The sequence below is a fragment of the Magnolia sinica genome, chromosome 16 (assembly GCF_029962835.1).
Source record: "Magnolia sinica isolate HGM2019 chromosome 16, MsV1, whole genome shotgun sequence".
Classification (NCBI taxonomy): Eukaryota; Viridiplantae; Streptophyta; class Magnoliopsida; order Magnoliales; family Magnoliaceae; genus Magnolia; species Magnolia sinica.
This window is the reverse complement of record NC_080588.1, coordinates 9858739-9867897: the sequence shown is the minus strand read 5'-3', so window position 1 is coordinate 9867897 and position 9159 is coordinate 9858739. Positions and strand designations below refer to the sequence as shown.

At 38.7% G+C, this 9159-nt stretch overlaps 1 non-coding gene across 1 annotated transcript; it reads left to right on the top strand.

Moving 5' to 3' along the window:
- Positions 1-6262: 6262 nt before the first annotated feature.
- Positions 6263-6369, top strand: LOC131229926 (small nucleolar RNA R71). The gene has a single exon (XR_009163662.1). It is a non-coding gene; the product is annotated as a small nucleolar RNA R71 (small nucleolar RNA).
- Positions 6370-9159: the final 2790 nt, after the last annotated feature.

Sequence of the window (9159 nt, the reverse complement as noted above, 5' to 3'; positions counted from 1 at the left end):
CCCGTCTCTGTTGAGAACATTCAGGCCGTTCCCGAACAAGATACTATCCAGGATCTACTCGAGAGACAATCCTACATCATGAAGCGGCTGGATGATTGTGAAGCCTGTCTATTGGAATCAAAACCAAGTTGGTAACTCAGCAACCTGCTACTTAACAAATTCTCGATGCCTTACAAGCACTGTAAAGGTTTTTTATTATCTAACGTATAACCAATGCATCACACACCTAGAGTCTCCCTGAAATGTGAAGGGCATAAAATGTCTTTTTGAATGCTCTTCGCTCATATATATGTATGTTAATCATTACTAATCCACCAAGTGTGAATAGTTTTTGTTGATATCCTCGAAGTAAAAAATATACTTCGGTGTTGGGGGCCCGTGAAGTTTACTACTGTCTGGGGCAGTATATCTATATGCTTTTGGATATTTTTGTTTTTGGCTGGTTTGGATATGGCTGAATATAATTCTAGTTTTATTGCCATGACTATGAGTTTAGATCCCCTGGTTCATCAAACATGGAGTGCATGTGATTTTCATGATTATCCTAACTACTCTATCTAATTTGCTATGCATGCATAGGTTCTGGAAATGTTATCTGCTTAAACTGATTTAATCAGTATACATTAATACTTTATATATGTATGCTTACTGGATGAGTGGTTCTCCCAAATACTTCAAGCTTCAATCAATATCAACTGCTATATCTTTCTCAATGACTGACAAAAAGGGAGAGAATAGTTCAAACACCTTGTCAAAATATGCGTTTGAGTATGGTATTGCAGGTGTTAGGGGGAGCAGCTTCATGAAGAAAGGGGGAGTATGCAGTAAGGGGGAACAACTTCTGAATATGTTGTGTGTAACATTGTTAGCATTGTAAAATTGTGTAAAGTGTATGTGCACACAATTTAGGATGTCAGTATAGAAGCTGTTCTAGGGTGTTTTGGTATTTTATCACGTAATTGATAAAGGGGGAGATTGAAAGTGTCCTGGTTTGTTAATTAGCGTGAGTGTTGAGTCAGACAGATTGCAGAGCCTCTTAGGAAGATCAATTCAAGCATCTGCCTCAACCAGAATGTGTGCAAGCTCGCCTTAGGTAAATCTAAGGCTCACATCCTATGTCCCAAAACACGAGGTATATAAAACCCTTAAAACAAATTAGAACATTATAGGGTTTATAAGTGAGAAAATTTTTCAAAAATCAGAAAATCTTCAAGTTTTCTTACTCTGTCGATTGTATCGATACACATCTTGATATGCTCAACTGCGCTGTCGATGTCCTCGATGAATGAATCGATTCTATTAGAATGAGGGCAAAATTATCCAGCAACCACATACTTATTTGGACAGAATTAACGATGTATTGATATACATATCAATATCATCGATATTTGAATCTCGAGCCCATCAAAGGTGGCTCGATAATATTGACAGGCAGATATCCGGTGCCCCTATTTTTACTTAAAAAAATCTCATGTGCATCGATATATCGAAGTCGTTCTCAATACCATAGAAGTTCAAATCTCGATGATATCGGAAAACTCTCGATGTTATCGATCATGGGCGCCTAAGTTCTTCAGCAATTATTTCAGGATTATTTATCTGCGATCGAGGAGCACTCGATAGAATCGATATTCAAATATCGATGATATCGGTATGGTTTCGATGGCATCAAACAGGTACAAAAACTGTCTAGCAAGTTTAAACGAAAATCCTTTGGATTTATCGATGCCTCGACACTCTATCGATATCATCAACATTCAAATTTCGATGATCTCAAAGGTCCCCCGATCATTCTTATAAACTTGAAATATTTCATAGTAAGTCTCTCTCATTTTCAATTGTCGAGGAATCGATCCTAGTATCGATAATATCGGAGTTTGAAATCCGATGACATCGATGCTTGTATCGATTCCCTCGACCAGCTGGCAAAAGGTTTCAAAAGTGTATGACATTTGAGTTTGGTTCATCGAGCGGTCAGTCGATACTATCGAGAGTATACGCTCAATGATATCGACCCTACTCGATGATATCGAACTCTGTCATAAATGTGACCGTTTTATATCCGTTGGAACCTTTTGCCTATATAAAGAGAGCTTGTCTATTGTCGCTGGTAGAGAAAGAAGAGAGTGTTTTTGAGTGTTTTACCTTAAATCATATACCCAAAGCCCTTTCTTTTAAGGGAGTTCATCCTCCAATCCACCCTCATCGTTGATATTCAATAGAGTTGATTGGGGAATGAACTTCCGCATTCAAGGATCCTCCATCTACTACCTTAATGGCAAATCATTAAGCTGGGATGCCTTAAATGCATAACCAGAATCACTCTATCTTCCGTATAGGAAAATATTTTATAGAGTAGGATTCCGTCTTAACCTAGACCCAACTCGTCGTCATATATTGGTACATCATTTGAGTTGCGGATCAAGGAAGTAGAAGACTCTTCATCAACAAAGGAAGAGATCTTCGTCAACGAGCTGAATGGGACTCATCCACTTATCTATAAGTAACTAGAGTTCAGAGGACCTTTTGATCATTCCTCTGTAGGATTTGGTCTAAGGTGTTTCTCACCCTTTCAAGCCCTCGAAGGAGGCCTTCAGCGGGAGTGTACGTAGTGGGTGCGTTGTGTGGACCGTTGCTCCATAGATAGCATAAACATCTGGTTAGGAGTGAACCAGTTAAAACCTTAGGTTTTAGGTAAACCATGTAAAACCTCTGATAGGGTCTTATGGAAGATCCTTGGCCAGTGTGCCGAAAAGTCGGTGCATTGTATTAACCCTTACTCGTGAGAGCATAAACAGTCAGCCTCAGTGTAGGTTGTAAAGGTTGAAAGTGAACCTAATTTAAAACCTTAGGTTTGAGGTGAACCGCTGTGAAACCTCCTTAGTGAAATCCGGTACACTCAAGGGTTGAGTGCGGTTACCAGGAGTGGAGTAGACAAGTAGTCAAACCACTATAAAAATGACTGTGTTTGAGATTGCTATTCTTTTGTTTGTGTGATTTACTTTAATATTTTGATATCTTAATATCAATGATCACACCTCACACACTTACACAGTCATATCCATCATAAACTAGTTTGAATATTGTTTACTTCTTAAATAGTTTGTGATTGGATCCTCTACCGGGTTAGGAAGCCAGTAGAGTTACTTTTGAGTAATCTTAACATGTGTCTGCTGTTAGGATTAGTGTAATAGGATTTTAAATAAACCATAAAACCTTAAAAAGTCCTATTCACCCCCCTCTAGGACATATTGACATATTCCTACTTCGGCTAAAGCGATCTTCACCACAATTTCATAAACTTCGTGAAAGCTTCCTAAGATTGCTCAATCCACTCGTATGGTGCATCCTTTTGAAGTAGATTGCATAAAGAATGAGAGAGAAGACTAAAGCCCTTTATGAAGCTTCCATAAACCCGGCATATCCTAAAAAGGATCGCACGTGTCGTATGTTCTTGGGTGGAGGTAGGTTAGAGATAAGATCAATTTTTTCCTTATCTACATCAATTCCTTTGGACGAGATGATATGTCCAAGGGCAATTCCCTTATGAACTATGAAATGACACTTCTCCCAATTTAGTACCAAATTCTTTTCTTCACATCTTTTCAGCACACATTTAAGATTCTCTAAGCACTCGCTGAAAGATGGACCGAAGATAGAGAAATCATCCATGAAGACCTCTAGATATTGCCCCACCATATCAGAAAAATACTCATCATGCATCACTGAAAAGTGACGGGGGCATTACATAGTCTGAATGACATCCTTTGGTAAGCAAAGGTGCCGTAAGGAGATTTAAATGTAATCTTTTCCTAATCTTTAGGGGCTATCTCTATCTGATTGTAGCCCGAATACCCGTCAAGGAAACAGTAATAAGAATGATCAGCTAGCCTTTCCAAATTTGATTAATGAAGGGCAAAGGAAAGTGATCCTTCAACTTCCTATAGTCAATGTGCATTCTCCAACCAGCAGTAACTCTAGTTGGCATGAGTTCATTATTAGCGTTATCTATGATGGTAATTTTGGACTTCTTAGGAACCACCTAAGTTAGACTCATTATTAGCGTTAGCTATGATGGTGATTCTGGACTTCTTAGGAACCACCTAAGTTGGACTCACCTATTGACTATCGGATATAGGGTATATGATACCCACATCCAATAGTTTAAGAATCTCGGCTTTAACCACTTCTTTTATGTTTAGATTTAGTCTACGTTGTGATTGCCGAGAAGTCTTCGCATTATCCTTAAGATAAATGTGGTGAGTACAAATCGAAGGATCAATTCCCTTGAGGTTCAAATCATCTATCCAAGGGCTCCCTTATGCTAAATGAGAGTAGATATGAGCATACTCTCCTGTTCTTGCTCAAGGTGGGAAGAAATCACCACCGGGCATGTCTCATCTTGACCTAAATAAACTTATTTCAAATCAGAGGGCAAAGGTTTTAGGTCAAGCTTCGGTGACATGAGGTTAGACGGTAGAGGCACTTCATCAGTTTGGGGCAACTCATCAAATTGTGGCCTCCACCAGTTAACTTCAAGTATTAGCACGGTATCCAGCATGACACACATCTCCCTAATCATGTCATCATCAAAATCATGGGAGTGGGCCAGGCATGTCTCTAGAGGGTCAGAGGTTAAGGTTAGAGGCGTTTTATCTTCCACGAAAGAGTCAATCATGTTAATATCGTAGAAATCATCATCATCCTCTAGCCATCTGCCCATGTTGAAAAAGATATTTAACTCCAATATTATATTCCCGAAGGACATGCTCATGACACCATTTCTGCAATTGATGATTGCATTTGAAGTGGCAAAGAATGGGCGACCAAGAATGACGGGAATCTGAGTGCTCATGTTACTAATGAGTTCGGTATCCAGGATAATAAAATCTACAGGTAGTAGAATCTGTCAACTTGGACCAACACATCCTTAATTATCCCTCTCGGTACACGAATAGAGCAATGAACAAGTTGTAGTGTGGTTAAGGTGGGTTTTAATTCACCTAAACCTAACTATTTGTAGACCGAGTAAGGAATCGGATTTATGCTCGCTCCTAAATCAAGAAGTGCATACTCAATGCTTTAATTCTCAATTACACAAGTAATGGTTGGGCTACCAGGATCTTTGAATTTCTGTGGCACATTTTGCTTAAGGATGACACTCACTTTCTCAATTAAGAAGACTTTCTTTTGAATATTTTTCTATCTTTTGGTCGTACATAAGTCTTTTAGAAATTTGACATATGAAGGTATTTGTTTTACGGCATCAAGTAGAGGAATATTGACCTTCTTTGTTTCAACACCTCTAGAATGTCCTGAGAGTTAGAGAGAGGTTTTGGTGCAACCAACCATTGGGGAAATGGAGCAACTGGTTTCCCTTAAGGTTCTGGTTCTAATTCTTGTGGAGCATGGCTAGATCCATCATCTTTGTCCTCTTCTGGTTCCTTAGGCTTTTCAGCCCTAACCGGAATGGTTTTGTCAATGGTCTTCTCACTCCTAAGAGTGGTTATAGATTCAGCTTGATGCATCTGATTTGAAGAGCTTGGATCACTTATCTCATATTTCGGTTTAGGATTGGGGAGTGGTTGAGTAGGAAGCATCGTCTTTTCTATAACCATCATACGTGAATCCATCTTTTACATAAATTTTGTAAGTTCTCGTATTGCTTGAGTAAGCTCTTGTGAGGAATTTTAAACCGGTTCTTCTTGAGGTTTCCCTTGATTTGGATTTTGATTGAAGAAATCTTAAGAGGTAGTAGTTTGTCCATTCCTCCAACTGAATTTTGGATGATTTCTCTAACCAGGATTGTATGTATTAGAAGTGGGCCCACTGAAAGGTCTTTGGTAATTGCTTATGGCAATAGATTGCTCATTCAGTAACTCTTGAAAGGCAGATATAGTTGGGCACTTTTCAGTAATGTGAATGTTGCAACCACAAATACCGCAAATAATTTCCTTATCCTTATCCTTCTTTAATATCTCGCTTCGAGTTTCCTAGTGAGATAAGCCTTTTTAACATTGATATCATTGTCGCCTTCAGGAGATACATTCCACCCCTCTCCTTGGATTGAGTCGACCTAGACATGGTTCTTCGTTTTGGGTATGTGTCCCACAATTATACATTTTCAGCAAGTCTATCTAAAGAATCCCACACCTCATCGACATTTTTATTCATGAATTCCCTATTGCACATTCTCTCGACCAATTGGCGCATGAAAGATGTCAAACCATCATAAAAGAAGTGTGTAATGTGCCACATTTCAAATCTATGTTGTGGGCATGAACTGACAAAATCCTTGAATCGTTCCCAACATTGGAAGAATGTTTCATCCTCCTTTTAGGCGAAGTTCAAGATTGACTTTCTAAGGGTGTTCGTATTATGATGTGAAAAAATTTTCTTTTTGAACTCCCTTATCATATCATTCCATGTGCCAATAGATCGAGGACGTAGTGAATGCAACCACATCTTAGCTTTCTCTTTTAAAGAAAAGGGAAAGAGTTTCAACCTGACCGTGTCATCAGATATGTTAGGAAAGTATAAAGTGACTATGATCTCATCAAACTCTTTCAGGTGTAAGTATGGATTTTCTGACTCAAGCCCATGAAATTTATGAAGGAGTTGGATCACCCCTGGCTTGATTTCCATGTGTCCTATATTCTCTAGAAAAACCATGCATGAGGGTATGCTCACCCCCGCCGGTTGTAAATAATCTCGTAAAGTATGAGGCGGGGGTGCTCGATGCACCTCATTCTCATCCTAGACTTCCCCAACCCTAGGTTGAGGTAGTCCTTCTAGTTAATTAGCCAGTTGATTTGCAGCCATAGCCTCAATTAACTCTGGGGATCTCGAGCGGTGTCTAGTCCTGTGATAGATAGTTAACCACTCAACCAATCCTCCTTTAGTCAAGAGACATCGAGTGTTGTCACGGACCCACTTGGGCATGAAACACTCGCAGCCCTCAATTCAGAATCTAAACCTAAACCTAAAAGAAAGAAAGGAAATAGAAATCTAAAAATAAAGAGAAAGAAGAGTTGGAAAGAGGTTACCAAATCAGAAGTTCCTAAGTTAAAAACCTGCAAAACAAAACAAAACAAGTCAATTTCTAAAAATAAAAAGTAAACTAGTTTTTAAAAAATGAAAGTGTCTAAAAATAGGAAGTTTTTAATAATAAAAAAATACTTAGAAAAGTTCTAAACTTAAAAATAGAAGGAAAGTTAGATTCTAAAATTAAAAGAAATCCTATAATTAGACAATTTCTAAAAATAGAAAATAACACTTAATCTAAAAATACAAGATAGAAAAATTAGAAAATTAGAAAGAAATTACCAATTTAGAAAGCCTATATCAGGGTCCTACAAAACAGGAAAGTTAGGTTAGTTTCTAGAAATCAAATAAAAAAACCTAAACTTAGAAAAACCCTAATCTTAACCTAATTTTAAAACTAGTTAGTCTCAGAAAAACATAACAGTCAATCCCCGACAATGACACCAAAAACTTATTCACATCCTAAAGTATAGGGTTGCAATGTAGTAATAATCTCCGTTAGACCGAGGTCGAATCTAGAAGGACTGAACCATGTACATAACCTGAAAGTAACTAGAACTAGAACTAGACGAAGATATAATCTAAATCAGGTAAATTTAAGAGAATAATCATGAACTAATTAAATAAAATTTGTAAAATTCAAAGGTGGAAAACTAGGGTTTCCAAGGGTCCACTTGTAGGGATCAGGGAGATCTATGCTTGATTTATGAACACAACTAGATTTAGAGTCCCATCTTCATCCAGTTGGAAGATATATCATTAAAACCAAATCTGAACTTCCTTTGATCCAGTTTTCAAGAGATGAGAGGTATGAGAATTAGAATTGATTCCATGACAAAACCATGCCCATGAGACAAAGTAAACAACAAAATTTAACCAATCCATAACCAATCTGAAAGAGTTAGGAATGTTAGGAAGGATTTCATCATCCAACCATGTCCATGAGACGATGGTGAACAACAGGGTTTCCTAACTTCACAACAATAATGAAAAGGACATACTCAAAGGTATCGCAGATCCATTGTAATTTAAGTGACAATAAACCATTAAGAAAAACTATGAATATTCCTTATAATCAAACCGAGATCAAAGAGAGTTCATCTTAAACATGAATCAAAGCATAGAAAATATCCCATCACACTACAAGCTTCAACACTTAGCCCTAGCTAAGAGGTGTGGCTAACTATGAACATGATTAACTAAGAAATATTAAAGGAAGAAAACTAAAGAAGGAAAAGGGAGAAAAAACTCTGGATGGAGCCGACCACACTCTTCTCTCTCTCTCTCTCTCTCTCTCTCTCTCTCTCTCTCTCTCTCTCTCTCTTCTTCTCTTTTATAGGCAGTAAGGATAGGTCGGTGGGAGGATGGAAGTCGGTGACTGGGAGCTTTTACACAGCTCTTTACATAGCCACAAAATAAAAAATGCAAACTCATTGCGTTTGGATGGTGTTTGCGGGATAGTGGACGGCTCGATCGTGATTCTGACTTCATGGTTGTGGTCGTGGCCACATTCTCTCTCTTCTGGACGGTTTAGATCTTGCATCCAACCCTTCCCTTGATCGCACAATGGCCCACGGAGGTCGAACGTGTGTTGCACATGTCCCTGCATACGGACCTGGGCTGGAATGTTCGGTGGGCCCCACAGTGATGTTTTCGAAGAGATCCACCCCGTTCATTGGATTCCTGACGAAATTTTAGTTAGAAAGGAGTGGTTTTGGTCGAGTTTTGGTGTGGGCTACTATATCAAATCACCCCGCCATTCATCCTACGTTTTACAGTGATATACACTTGTACACATCCATGGGACTAAGAATGGGCTGATCTGTTCGTTGGGCCACTTTCACAAAGATCCAAGGGTTAAAATTCGATGTGTACGATTAATTTAGGGTCCTCAGGCCAGATATAAAGTTTCGAGCCATACGAAATATGGGAACCCCGTGATGTTGCATTCGATGCCCACTTTCAGGCCTTTTTATTGTCAATCACTTGATTTTCTTGGATCTTTGGCGTGTGAATTCTTCGATCTTGGTCTCCTAAGATCCGTCCCTTGCCTTGGTGATTCTTGAGCATCAAATCCATGCCTTTAGTACCCTTTTCAGTCCAAGCTCTTAAATT